This window comes from Empidonax traillii, unplaced genomic scaffold (assembly GCF_003031625.1).
Source record: "Empidonax traillii isolate 1590-97213 ecotype Southwest subspecies unplaced genomic scaffold, ASM303162v1 scaffold5:size3517227, whole genome shotgun sequence".
Taxonomy (NCBI): Eukaryota; Metazoa; Chordata; class Aves; order Passeriformes; family Tyrannidae; genus Empidonax; species Empidonax traillii.
The window spans coordinates 2,542,193-2,557,597 of record NW_020955198.1 but is presented as its reverse complement, the minus strand read 5'-3'; the positions used below and the strand labels follow the sequence as shown (position 1 = coordinate 2,557,597).

At 39.1% G+C, this 15,405-nt stretch overlaps 1 protein-coding gene across 3 annotated transcripts in view; it reads right to left on the bottom strand.

The window, feature by feature from the left end:
* The window catches only part of MAP3K2 (mitogen-activated protein kinase kinase kinase 2), a 54,231-nt gene extending 39,358 nt beyond the window's left edge, over window positions 1-14,873 (bottom strand). For 2 of the 3 annotated variants that reach the window (XM_027879813.1, XM_027879830.1), the window contains exon 1: window positions 14,686-14,873. The gene's annotated coding sequence lies outside the window, so the exon portion shown is untranslated. Of the gene's footprint in view, window positions 1-14,367; window positions 14,491-14,685 lie in introns of those variants that run through there. The other variant, XM_027879822.1, reaches the window with a different exon arrangement.
* Window positions 14,874-15,405: the final 532 nt, after the last annotated feature.

The following is a 15,405-nucleotide window of genomic DNA, read 5'->3' as shown; positions in this document are numbered from 1 at the left end:
TCACAGGTTTTATTAAAAAAAACCAACAAAACAAAACAGTGTCTGTTAACAAGACAAACGGTAATACCTAAACCTGAACTTTCGTAGCCTTTTTCATAGCTCAAAGCAACTGCTGGCATAAATGACAATAATGGCAGTACATACTGTGACAAGCATAGAAGTCAGCATTGTTACAAGACATAGCAGATACCTAAAAAAAGGTAACTCCATAGAAATGAACAAAAAGAAGAGGATTTTATATGGAAATACACACAAATGAACACTGGACAAAAAGCCTTTTTTTCAAAGACTATGAAAGTAGCAGCAATATAATAAAATCATGAAGGACTGAGAAAACAGAAGCAAAGAGCAGTAATGAGAAAAAGTCTAGGACTGACACATCAGATGTGAGATCGGCTTTAGAAAAACTTGGGTCTTTAAAATATTGTAATAATATATAGGAAAAGGTGTTCACAGGAAAAGTAGGAAAAGGAGAAAAAGGTTAAACCAACCCAATCAAAAGCCAACAACAATGATAACTGATAAATTAAGGTAACACTTGGAAAACAAAATGAAAAATAAGACTCACTGGGTCTAATTTGGAACATTAGAAATGGAAGTTTATTTTTTTAATTCACCCAGTAAAAAATATTATTCCTGTCACAGTACTGTGGGATCTTTTAAAATTAAAAGACACGGCAGGGGAATGAATGAATGAATGAATAAATGAATGAATGAATGAATGAATGTTTCTTAGCCAGCAGGGAGGAATCTTGTCTATCAATAGCACGCCAGCAAGGGCAAGAGCCACAGAGCAGTAATATTCTCCTCCTTAGGTCTTTCTCTGTCATGTAACCCCTTCTACTCTGAAGCACTTTCTTCCTCCTTCAATTTATCCAAATTTGGAGATGAATTGCACCGGACAGGACACACTGCGAAGGCCCACTCACTTGTGCTGTTCTAGGAGAGACTGGCAAAACAGCAGAACCAACCAAGCTCTGTCAGCTGACGGCCCAGAGTAAGGAAGGCACACAACCTAAAGCAGCATCTCTTACAACCAGGGCAGTAATTCAGGATTAGTTACCTGTCCTGGTCTCAGGTAACATCAGACAGAAATTGTATTCCCCTTTATTTTTACTTCATAGAATCATTATGTTGCAAAAGACCTCCAAGACTGAGTCCAACCTTTGACCAAACACCACCACATCAATGAACCCAGAGCACTAAGTGTCACATTCAGACACTTCTTGAACACTTCCAGGGATGGTGACTCCTCCACTACCCTGGGCAGCTTAGTTCCGATGCCTGACAACCCTCTCAGTGAATAAATTCTTCCTAATGTCCAATGTGAACCTCCTGGGGGCACAGCCTATGGCCATCTCCTCTTGTCCCATTGCTGGTTTCCTGGATGAAGAGGCCAACCCCCACCTTGCTACAGGAGCACCTCACTGCATGATTTTCCGTAGTTGCCATCATTCAACAATTCCATCCTGAACCACTGAACTAAACCCTTCTACCAACAGAATGACTGTTTGACAAAATAAGCAACATAAACACATCAAATACTTTTTTACCGGAAGAACAATTCTGGCTTATTTCCTGGAAAAGTACTTCGACTTATTTTTAAAAATATTTTAAGCCTTGTTCTGATTGCATGTAGCTTAGTTGATATACTTCCAAATTTCACCCTGAATTTTCTCCCTCTCTTATAATGAAACCAGTCCATTCAGCACCCCAAGCTATTTTAACCTGTTGTACAGAGGCCAAACAACCTTAAACACAGTAACATGAGCCAGCAACCTCTATGAGCATGATGGGCTTCATAAAATAATAGCAACCAACTCATTCAAAGTTAACACTTATTTTTTAATTACTAATGAAAATATATTAAGGGACAAAAAACTCTTCAGATACCTGTTTTTTACTGAGTTTAGACAGTGAAATAGCAAGTGATGATAAAAAAAAACAGGAAGAAATAGCCAGCATCCATTTTTTGTTCCAGTTTTGGAAAAAAAAATCCAGTGGTTGTGTCCAAACCACAGCAGTGTAACTGGAATAGAAATTTCACCATCCACAAGAACAAACAGATACAATGCAGAATGTAATATGCTTCAGATCAAACATTTAAAATTCACGATCCAGGGACTTATAAAAGTCTAACTAACACTCTTCACAAACTCAGGGGTTCAGTTTTCTAGATAATTCTTGCAAATATTTGTAAATATCTGGAAAAGAAGAAGATTCTGGTGAATTGTAAATATTATATAAGTAACTGAGAAGGATAGAGGAAAGGGTCCAAGAACTGCCAATTGTTTATCTTCACATCAATTGAAAGTAAAATATTGCAACACTTAGCTTGGTTTCTACCACAGTATTAAATGCAAAAAACACAGTAAATCCCATGATTTCAAGGTTTATTATCAGTGCCAAGCAAAACACATCTTCTTGAAATGATTACAGATTAGTTAACAGAACTAACTACAGCAATTATCCTACTTAGGTTTTTCCAACATATCTGGCTAAATATCACATGACATTTTAGTTCTTTGCTTTCAAACCTCAATTGACTAACAGGAAATTATCAGTTGATGGATTAAAATGAAATACTTTGAGATACATATTCCTGCTTAAAAAAAATACCAGAGAACACGACTCCCTGTGCAGCCCCCTGGAGACCAGCAATCATCAGACAGGCACAACAGGACAGATAAGTTATGGCTTAAACAAATGACCTGAATCATGTAAAAACAGTCACAGTCCAGCAAAAAAAAAATTTAAACACCATTAAATATTTGAAACACACATAATAATTTATTGTGGTTTCCCTTCATTAATTATTAATCAAAAAATAACATAAAACACATTAAAAAAAAAGATATTAACTTAATTTATGTGCTAAAATTAACAGAACTGCTTTTTGAACTTTTATGCTCCCTGCAACCAGGAGGGCACCGCCCATAGTTAGAAGCTGTATTTTATGCAAATCTAAATATTGTAGTTTATTACATTTATTTAGTAATGGTTTCACATTGAATGCATTTTGACACAAAGACAATCATTTAAGAAATTGAAAAAAAGTTGTGGCTAAAAGACTGGACAGTTTGGCAAGAAACAATTCAGAAGAATTATTAAATCATGATGTGTAATTATCTAACATAAGTGCAGTACAACATTAAAGAGGTATTATGGAATCCTTGTGTGTATAAAAATATAGTGTATGCAGAAGCCACCTTGCTTCTGTACACAACCTACTGGGACACTGCTCAGCGCAGAGCATTGGGAAGGCTGCACACGGCAACTGTGGGATGGCTGATCAGTATCAGATGTATCAGGTGTCTCTACAATCTGCTGCACACTTGAGATTTCCTAAACTGAAGACATTTAAAATCTTCCTAGCAAGGAAAAAAAGCGAATTTATGTCTCACTGAGCCCATATGACCATGCAGACTTGCCTCATCTGTACAGTTACAGACACGATTCGGTATTTGTTTGTTTTCTGAAAAGAATGGTTTCTAACTGCAATCCTTACAGAGATCAATTTCATAAACAAACAAAAACCCAAACCACAAACCAAAACAAAACTAACAGCAACAAAACCCAAAATAAAAACAAACAAAAAACCAACCCTAAAACAATAAATGGGACTTGCATAAAATACAACTTCTATGGATAGTATCCTTCCAGTTCCAGGAAGGATAAGACCTTGAAAAACAGTGTGGTCAGTTCTAGCACCATAAATGCAGCTCTCTCTCAAATTACCTTGAGAAACAGAAGTTTCATAATGAACTGAAGGATCCAACATGCCCAGTGACAACAGCAAAACTTCATCCTACTCAGATTATATCTTTAGTTACTGTTGTTCTAGAAACTGTAATTTGACACATTCATATAATATTTATCAGCTTGATGAACAATGATCTTGATTTGAAAAACTTAAAATGTGCTGGAAGGTTTGAGTATATGAGGACACAGTTTTTAAGGACTGTTCTCATAAAAATGCAAAGTAGCAATTCAAGATGAGTTTATAGCAAAATTAGGCTTTTGAGATAAATATCTTAGCACTTACAGCAATATTCTCAAAGAGTAACCATAGTCTAGGAAAGCTAATCTCTCTACGCTTCCTTTACAGTTGATAGGGAGAGATAAGCATATTTAGAGAGTTTCAAGGCACTTAAATGCAAGTTTCCTGCTTTGAATGAACCTCTTCTTTCCAAGAAGTATCAAGAGCCTCTATTACCTAACCCTTCATAAGCCCACCCCAGTTCAAGTACACAAAAAAAGATAAGACTGTAATTGGCCTCAAACAGAAAAGCATCTATTTTCCTCAACAAGATCTCTTTCTTCATCTAATTCAAGTTTTACAGAACTTCTCCATTTCCTGTATCTGTCATTGCCTCGGCAGCAGCCAAAGCACTCGACAGCTCATTTCTCAATCTAACTGAAGAATGACTGCTGATACATCAAGCAAATCTGTCTTGAAAGTCATGATACTTTCTAAAGATCTGTTCATGATTCCAAGGGAATAAACCATCATTATTATGAAACAAACATGAATTTTAAATTGAAGAAGGGTCACAACAGCTGAAACTTGGAGATAGGTACCACAACATCACCTTGGAAAATACTTTAGTGCTGCCAATTTTGCAACAGAACATACTGGTTACAAATTGACTGCTCATACTCCTCTACTCTTATCCAAGACCAGATTTTCTCACAAAGTATGTTAAAAAGTAATAGACACAGTTCAATGGACTAGAAATAACTGCATCACTGCCTCCAGAGCACTTGGGCGTCTTGGAAATTTATCACCACCACTGTGGTGGAAAGTCTCAGAGCATCACAACACTAAGAACATATTCCTTACCATTAACTAAGCTATATGCTAAACAAACCGCTTAGGGCTACTCACATCACAAAAACATCTAAGGCTAACTCAAGATATTAAGATAACACCATAGTGCTCACAAACTCACACAATAAAACACTTCCATGATGTTCATAAATTTTTCCTAATTTACTATCTTATGTGAACTGAGTAGCTGCGTAAAAGGTGTCTCAAACAAAACAGGAGCAGGAAATTTTCAGAATCACAGAATCCCGGGAAACGTGCACTACAGTGAATGTCACAATCAGATTTAGATCATCTGTTTCTCCTTCTAAAATATCTCAGTTGCACTCTCAGCTCAGCACCTGTTGCTGCCATTCAGAGCTCTCCTGCTGAGGCTGTCATGAGTGGCATCAATATTAGTTTTACTCCAAACTTACTACCAGCAAGTCTAATATATTTGTGACAAAGGGTTAAAGGTGTTACAATGAAAACCATTCCCCACTACAAGTGTAAACTGCATGTCCCCTATCCAAGATCCTACAGGAAGACAACCGTTTTGGTTCTTTTTTGGTTGGTTGTTTTTTGGTTTTTTTTGTTCAACAGACATGCAGTACATACCTTAAAAGAATACAGAATAGCTCTCTTCCTTGTGACACCACCCAAGTTCAGCCAAAGAACTAACTGTACATGGTATGTAAACTTATTCTTACTAGCACTAAGGGTATTGGCAATTCCTGCAACCTTCACTACTCTAAGAAGACGAGGCTACATCCAGGGACAAATAAATGAATTTTAAAAGTAACCATTCACTAAAAATGGTTACTAAATTTTTACTAAAAAAGTAAACCTATCACAAACCACTTCTTATATATACAAATAAAAACAAAGTACATCAGAAAAAATGCAGGCTTCCAGCAGAAACTGAGTATTGCAAACAACTAAAGCATTTCAATTAACATACAAGAGTGATTACACACAAATCATCAGTCAGATACTGCTTTTGAGGATATACATAAGAAAGCACCTCCTTAAACTCCAGTAACTAGTTCTATCCTTTTCAATTAACGTTCCAGTTTTGTGACTGTGATGGATTGAAATATGACCATTTTCAGAAACAAACCAGAGAAATAAACCCAATCTCCATATCTACAGCATTTGTTTTATCTATGTATGGTTGCAAATCGCACCACCATCATTTCAAATCAAGTACCAAAAAAAATTAACATAAGGACCCATATGAGTCCTTCTGATTAACATGATCCACCTGGCATTTTGCTTGACACCAGCAAAAACAGAATCTAAATCTCCAAGGCCATATTTGTGTCTTCACTGTGAAGACATCTCAGTCTCATTTACTACACATCTTCCAAATTTTGCAACAAATCAAGGAGGAATCCTCCTCAGTGAACTGCTACAAGCTATCTTACTCATTCCTCAAAGCACAGTTGTTCCTCAAAGCACAGTTCTCCCTGCACACTACACAAGGCAGCAATATAATAAGGAAATCCAGAATACCACAATATAACAATGATTTTTATCATCTTCTTCTTCTACCCTGTTGTCATGTTTTCCTACTCCACTGACTCAACATAACCTTTAACTTCTGCCTAAAATGCCTTTCCTGGCTCACACTCCCATCTTCCTAGTTCAGTACCCCACTTGCTCTCCCCATCATAACTCAAATTAACTTTGTAAATTCAGTTAGACAGTTCTTCCATTATTTCCATCCTCAATGGTAAGAGCATAAAATGCAGGACAATCTCATAACACACTAACATGGAATATTTAAGCAGGATAAGACATTCATGAGCCATACAGATTTCCAAAACAGCATAGAAAAACACACTACTGAATCAATCTCCAATTCAAGATTATATACTCAATAATGACAAGAACAAACAGCAATGAATTTAACCAGGGAGCCCCAGTTATGGATAGACTAGGACCACTTGTGCTTGGAACGCCACAGAGAGCTCAATAATACCACCAAGAAGACAGACAAGTGTGCATCCAATATACAGTAATGGAAATTGAAAAAACTCTTGTGTGCATCTGTGGGTAACATGTACTACGGAAAATCCAAATATTCTTTTACCACACACATAACATGACTGTTCAGCATTTTTGTAGCCAGCAGGTCTCACTGAACTGGTCTAAACGGACAAACTTTGAAGTTTTTATCCATATGCAGTAGGCACTGTTTTTTAAACTGGATGACTCATATAGGCAAACATATGAAGATATTGCTAAGCTATCAAATACACAAACTCTTTGTCCCTTTGTACTTTTGTGAATCTGAAAAAAACCCACGTTATTCAACCCAATACCTCATAACATTTAAACAAAAATATAACAATAGAAAAATAGTTTTGTCAACATACTCCAAAACAAAATGCAAAGATGCAAAAACAAGGTATTGTCCTAATGCTTCTTTCATGCATCTCCCGTAGCACAGTGGGTACCAAACTGACATAATGACATTTGTGATGTTTTATAATTATACTTTTCCCTTAAGTGATAAAAATGTAAGAACCCTCATAAATACAGCTATTAAGGTAAACTAACTAGAGACTCAAAAGTTCCAGAGGAAGGATTACTATGTCCGTGCCCACACCTAATCACCACCTTTAAGACAAGAGTCCCACTGCTAAGGCTGCATTTCTGTTGAGGGAGTACTCCTGCTTGTCCACAGTAACTGCTGCTTTCCAGATGAATCCCAGTGACAAGCCGGAGATCCGGAGCAAGCAGATGATCCAACTGAAAACTATTTATTTATGTGTTAATTAACCATCAGCTTTTCTAACTGATCTCACACTTTTACAGTACCAACACTAACATAAAGAAATGAGCAAGAACTCATGCTGGAACCATCCCTCTTGGCCACTGCACACATCTGGATGTTGTAAAAAGATCCTTTAAAAGATAGTCATGCATAAGGCAGGGATTCCAGGAAACGACACACAGTTAAGTGCAACCTGTAACAAATAAACCACAAATAATGGGCATATGGATATTTACGACAGAACAGGGAAGAGCAGATAAGCCTGTTGCAAGAAGAGATCCTGACTTTCAAATTTTGGTGCACTCTGAACCTGTGTATAAAGAACTGATCTCAATCACTATCATGGTCTACTTGGATTTCTGGTGCTGCAGAAGTCTCACCAAAGGATTTCTTGCAGTCACAGCATAAAAAGACTCACCCTTGCATGAATAAATTGGTTAAAATATATAAAACATAAGACAGACGTTGTTTTCACAACAGTTTTCACCAGTGGGGCTCCACAAGAGTCTGTGTTGTTCGATATATTCTAAATTATCCAGGAAAGAGGAGCAAGGTAAAAAGTTTTCTAACATTCCAGTGCCTATTTGTGAGAGCAGGGAAAGGGCTGACTACAGTAGAGGCAGAGGTCTTTATCAGACACCACAGATGAATGAAAGTGATGCTAGTTGGGTGGAGGGGAGGAAGGAGAGCAGCAGGTTCTAACTTTGCACAAAAGAAACCAGTGGACTTTGCACTGAATCCTGCCAGCACCCAGAAATTAGGCCAATGTTAGGAATTATGAAAAAAAAAAAATCACAAAAACCCAATCTGAAACAGATCACTGTTTTCACATCTTGAACCCTTCAGCTCTAGAAGAGGATATAGCAAAGCAAGAGGGCATCTATTAAAGGTATCTATTGAAGACATCCAGGGGAAAACAAATTGGCAAGTTAGGACTCTGGTTTCAGTAAGATTTGGGTGGAAGGAGAAAGTGGTAAAGGGCTACAGAATTGTATGAGGAACAGAGAGATATATTGTTGTGTTGGACAGAGATAGATTGTCCAATCTCCTCCAATTGAAATGTGGTACCAAAGGAAACCAGTACAAACCAGTACAAGTTAAAAAAAAAAAAAAAAGGTAGATTTTAAAAGAACAAATAGCATACCTATAGAATTTCTTACCAAAGGATATTTGGATGCCAGGCATTTAGCTTCATGCAAAAAAAAAAAAAAAAAAGACTGGTCAAGTCTGAGGATAAAAATCCAAACGTTACTAACTACACAAAAACCACATAAGATTTAGAACCAACCTTTACTGGAAATAGTTTGGGATTGAAAGATTATTCAAGCTAAATATTATGTGTGCTTACACTGTTCTCAATCTGCCATAAGCATTAATTCATGCTCACCACTGAGGGAAGAATACAGGATTATCTTTTGTTCGATTTCACTATGGATTAAGATTTTAACTAAAACTTGCCAGGTACTTCACCAATAACATTGATATTTTCATTTTCAAGTCTCACTCAGTATTCACAATACTGCCAATAGCACAAAGGCACAACAGATACTCTGTAAAAGGAAGTAGCTGAGGCAGCTTAAGAAATCACTGATTACACGATCCAACCTCATTCCTGCCTGACGTTACTGTGCTTACTGGTACCAGCAGTGCAAGAAATGCTTTCCTGACTACTACTTTATACCAAATCAGTTATTATCAGGGCAATATGGGGGAAAAAAAAACAAAGCAAACCAAAAAGAAACACAGGGAGTTGTTACTCAAATTGATTTTTATTAAAAAAATAAAAAAGGCTCATGCTGGATTTATAGTAATTGTAGTACTGCTAACAGCACACATAGTGTGACAAAACAACAATTAGATACAGGTTGACCTTTACCAATCAGTTTTTAGCAGTTCCATTAATAAAAATATTTAGAGTGACAATTCCTCACACTCTTCTGCAGAATGTCATATCTTCTTTAGAAGTTTAATTACTGCTTGTGGCAGTGTTTTAGTTCTCTATTCTCTTTTTTTAATAAAGTCAATCCACAACTTGATCAAGATGTTTTCCAATTTTCAAATTTTTGTTCAAAGGTGAGACTATGGCTCCCATTGTTATCATTTTCGTAACATGCCATTCAAACTGTTGGCATTAACAGAACTCTTGTCTAAATTATTTTAAAATAATTTTGAGGACAGGTAAGAGATAAGCAACACTGACTGCTTTAATACTTCTTCCTGCAAGAAACCAAAAGAAGTCTTCTTTAATAATCATTATTGGTGTCTGCTTCATTTTTTTGTGAAGAAAGTGCTGATGAAAGAATCACAAAATCTGTCCCATCTGTGATCTAGACTCAAAAATTATGGATAAAATCATTTACATAAGTCAGACAAAATGGAGTAAAAACAGGGAACATGTTGAACACATCTGTTTTGTAGCTGACTCTGCAATTCTTCCAGTAAAGCATGCCTAGAGGATAAAAATTTCTTCTACTATGTCACTGGACCATATGACATCTCAAAATGGCAAAAGGCTTGTTCAGGTACAGTTACAGTGACAGAAGTTATCGCAGCAATGCAATTCACAGTGTTATACAGCACATGTATAACACAGACCAATAAAGACACATTTTTGCCAACAGAAGCCATATCTAACCCTAGGAGAACCTTTTCTCAATCAAGTTCCCTGTTGTAGAGCAGGCTTACGTTCAAAAGCCACAGGGATTGTATGTGCTGGAAAACAGATATGGAAGAGCTGTGGCTGCATATTCTCCTGTAGAACAACTTACTGAAAAGTGATTCTACTAAGTCTAGAAACGCTTAATAGAAGAAAATTAACCTGAAATGAAGACTGAATTCAATGGAGTGTCAGACTGTATTCTTTCGAAAGATAACTCCAATTTGTCTATGTGAAGAAAGAGATGCCTGATTTAACAAATGTTAATAGGAGCTCCCGTGTTAGCAAATGCAAGAGCCAAGAACCTGATGTTGTTGGCAAGGAAAAAACCCCAACAACAAAACAAAAACAAAACCCAACCATACCTGTATGCACACACCCTAGAATGACATTTTAACAAGGCTGACACGTTACTTCTGCAACTTACAGATTAAGTCAATTACTCGGTTGCTCAAAGACTTTGTCTGGAGAACTCGGAAAAAGATACAGACAAATCACACAGAGCCCAGCGAGAGCGAACAACAAAAATCCTGTTTGCACAGTTTAGTAAAGAGAAGTCTGAAATAAAAGGAGACAGAGGAACAGTTTTCATGTACGCAAACAGTTGGTGAAATGAGCACTGAACTCATTATCCCGCATGAGTAATAAAAGTTGGATGAGAATTAACTGGCTTAACTAGAACCAAGGCAGAGACTTAAGTTAAACGTTAAGAAAAGCCTCCAAACGATAGTAATAGTCATGTACTAGCTATAAATAGATCAGTGAAGAGGTGTGGTATTCTCCTCTTCTGAGTTTTTTAAGAAAAGATGAAACAAATGTCCGCCAGACACTATTGCAGCATATTTACTTCTGCCTCGAGTAGGGGCTGACCTCATGAAATCCCTTCCCTTCTTACATATCCATCATTTATTCCTTCATCCAAATGAGAACTGTTCATTAGTGTTATCATACTTGAACTTCAAAAGTAGAGCATAAACATCTGAAGCATTATGAATTTTATTACACTGTTCTTGTCAGATTGTAAGTGCACTTAGCACAAAACATCTCAGAAAAACAAAAGCAACATCTTTTACTGCTGCAGACAATCCACAGAAATGGACAAATGATGAATGGAAATAGAAAAGAAGTAAGTGAGAATGACATAGTGAAGGATTCAAATAAAAAAATGGCTGAAAACAAAGTTACAGCAAAGAAAAAATACTTCAGCCTAAAGAAAGTTATTTTCCTCTTGTGAAAAAGCAAGTTACACTTTGTTGGTATATTTTCAAAAATATGCAATAATTTGAGATATAGAAATAAACATTAGTAAGAGTTCACAAATGGACAAGAAAAAGACACGTCTCTACAGGCCTCCCTGTGGTACCAATTCCTGACTCTCAGTTTTTAAAGGACAATGCAAATCCTTCTGCTTTGGCCAACTTCAAATAACCTCATTATGCTGGGCCCTAAACTATGCCATACGTGTATTTGTGGGTAAACTGTCTCTAGAGCAGTGGTTCCCAAGGAAATCCCTGCAATATCCAAATACAGAATTCTGTTTTTCCTTTTTTATTGTCACCAAACCTTCCAGAGTTAAAAAACTGCTCTTAAGGTGAATACATTAAAAACATTCCAGGAAAACCTGCAAACAAGCATGTTTAGCCTAAGAAATTGAGTTAACATAGAGCCCTAAACTGCATTTATCATCTCAAGATCTCATGCCAAGATCCAGAAGTGAGAAGTGAATCACAGCTAACACACTGCATTCTGAACATGTTCCCACTGCCCAATTACGTTTCCAATGTTATTCTGCAAGCTATGTGCAATTATAGCATGCATGATCTATTTTGACCTATTCCTTAGCACTACAAAATGCCAGAATACTAAAATAGCAAATGCAGTATTTATTCTTTTAAAAAAAGATTTTTCTTCCTTCCCACAGAAAAATTGCTGTGTTTAACAGAATTCACAGATTTTTTTTTCTTTAATTTAATACTGTGTCAATTCTACTTCAGTGTTAAAAGCTCACATTTAGAAATTAAACTCGCAGGTCGACAAACTCAATTGCTAATTAGATAAAGCTAGGTGGAGTCACTAGCCCATATACATATTTACCTTAGCTCGTCATACATACGAAAATGCGAGACATTTTCTGCAAATGTATTTAAGCTGCATTTAACTGCATAAATCAGTCACATTTTCACCATTCATTTATTTTTCTCCAAATAGTAGTCTAAACAGAAGATAACGTTAACAGCAAATATCTAAAAAGATATTACTAGAAAATACATTCATTACTCCAAACTAAATGTGTACCTCTCCTTAGATCAGAACACCCGTGGTTGTGTGTTTGGTGGAAGAGAGAGAACAAATAAACAAAATCAATCCATTATCATTCTCAGGTTGCATTTTATAAGAAAACATTAGTTCACAGAATGCCCAGGTAGAGAGCCACTGAACAACCTATCACAAAAGTAAATTACCTGTTACTCATTTCTTTTGACTTAGTTTGCTGACATAAAAAGTCAGCCTGCAGTAAAGATGAAAGACAAGAAATAAAACTTAAGATTGCTAAAATACACAAAGCTTTTTTTCCAGTCATTCTTCATAAATACTTATTATTAGTGATAGGGTTTTAAAAACCAATAATTCTGATTTGTACTTAACTACAAGCACTTTATTTTAGGAAATGTTAAGGAAAAAATGTGAAGTAAAAATGACAAATGTGTACTAAATTTACAGCACGATCAACTTCTTTGCTTTCTCCAGAACAAAACTTTATAATAAAGCATCTCTTCTGCATTTATCCTCAACAGGCTTTAAATTCCACAACCCTGTGCACTGACTAGCTTTCCAAACAACCACAACAAAGAACCACTGACAAGTCTATGACCAAAATTGAAAGGTTATTTTTACCATAAATTAGCTAGTTTTATCAATGTAAAGCAAATAAAACCAACCAACCAACCAAAAAAAAGCTTCCCTACCACAATATTAAACAAGATCATGCTCCTGTTTCACTACATTAATAAATTCTACCTGTCACAGCTCTCTGCCCACTCACATATACTATAAAAGCTCCCAAGATTACTAAACATCACAGCTATCTTAAAAAGTTTCCTCCGACAGTTTAGAAATCTCAGCAAGCCAAGGCAAGCAACTTAAAAACATTTGTTTTCTTCGCCATAGTCTTCCATTAGTGCCAGGTAAACCACCTGTTTAAACACTGACACAGAGTTCATCAAGGCAAACTCTACACAGAATCATTTTTTTCTCCAGCAATGATTCAATCTGATAAACGTTATCTTCCTATTCTGCTTTATCAAAATACAATAAAACCTTAAGAAAATCAAGTTAATTATATACAGTCTCATTACCTGAATCAATATCTGAATCAAATTTGGGTTCAATACATTTCAGTGGCAATCATGATGGAACACAAAGCGTAATGAAAACAGGAACTACAGCAAGTTCTCATTTTTAAATAGATTTCCGAGGAAAGCAGTTAATTACCAGGTCACTGTAAGCAAGGGCATATGTGAAAGCAGGAAAAAACAGCAACCAAGAAAATTCTTCTAAGGTTTTTCAGTGTGGCATAAATACTAACTCATCAATGCCTCTTTCTTTAAAAATAACCATAGGGAATTCCATAGGAAAAGAATGCTTTGTAGGGTATTCTGCTGGTAAGTCCTTTGCCACGAGAGAATGCAAGACAAGCCTGTAGACATTCATTCTGCAAACACGTCTTTGCCATGCACACAGCAACACAGTTCTGAAGGCCTCTAACTCTGCAACGTGCTGCATTGTTTAAAGAAGAGAAATGTAGTTGAGAGACATTTTCTGCATGGACTAGAAATCTCCCTTATTTCAAGGTGGGCTTCTATTATCTTTCACCACCCTCTTAGTGGACACTTCATGACAAAATACAGCTTAGGAGTGCTCAGCTAAATTAGCGCTTTGATCTTCAGTAATTCCACAGCCAAAAACTAAAACCAGATTTATGAAGCAAGAGAGGAAACCGGGGAAAAAAAAAACCCTTCCTCGTGGGTGCTGCAATGCACTTCAAATGCAACAGGGGAATAAATAATCCAACATTCACTTTTTCCCCTGACAGAAACATCTCGCAGTATCTGACCTACATACCCAATTCACAGCACCGCTACCACTGCAGAGCAATCTGAAGACGAGAGCCCACAGCATCACCTCGCGATCGCGGCGAGGGTTACGAGGGGCACAGGAATATTTGCAAAGCTCGTAAAATACTTAAGGTTTCGCAGCTGCAATTTAAGCAGCGAATATCACCGAGTGCGTCCCCGGCTCCTCAAACAACTGCACCGCCGCGCAGCTCCACCTGCACCGGGCCGGGGCCGTGCCCCCCGGGGCGCCCGGACAGACCCGCCCGCGGGGCTCCCGCAGCCCGGGGCCGCCCCGCGCCCGCCCCTTCTCCGCGCACCCACCGACCTGTGTGACGGCGGAGGCCGGGCGGCCGCCGGGGACCCCCCGCGCTGCCCGGCGGCGGCGGGCGCAGCCCCGGCTGGGCGGGCGGCGCGGAGGGAGCGGCCAGGTTTCCGGAGCGGAGCCCACCCCCCCGGGGGCGGGGGGGAAGGGGCCGGGGCCTGCCCGCGCCGGGGCACGGCGGGGACGGTGACAGGCGGCGCCGAGGCCGGCGCGGCGGGAGCGGGTGGTGGCAGGGGCGGCGGGAGCGGTGCCGGTGGCGGTGCCGGTGGCTGTGGCGGTGCCGGTGCAGCCGCGGCCGGGCCGGTGCGGGGGTCCCGTGGGGCTCGAGGCGCCGCCGCCGCCGCCCGAGAGCTCCGCCCCGCGCGCGCCGGGCCCCGTGACGGGCAGGGAGCGCGAGGCGTCACCGCGCGGCGCCGTCACGGCGACGGGGCGGCGCGCGACCGGGGCTGCCGAGGCGCGTGCGCGCCGGGACCCCCCTCCCGCCCCCAGGACCCCGGTTCGAGTCCCGGCCGGGGCCGGACCCTCCGCGGCACCCGCGGGCCCGAGGGCAGCGGGGCCCTGCCGGCTCCTGCCGCCGGTTTCAGCCAGGCGACTCGAGTCTAAGGGATCTGCGGGATCTGCGCCGTTGAAGGGCAGGGTGTGAACGCGCACCCCGGTACCACCATGGCCAGCGCTCACTGCAACAAATCCGTCGCCCCTGCCAGGCCCGAAGCGGCAGCTGCC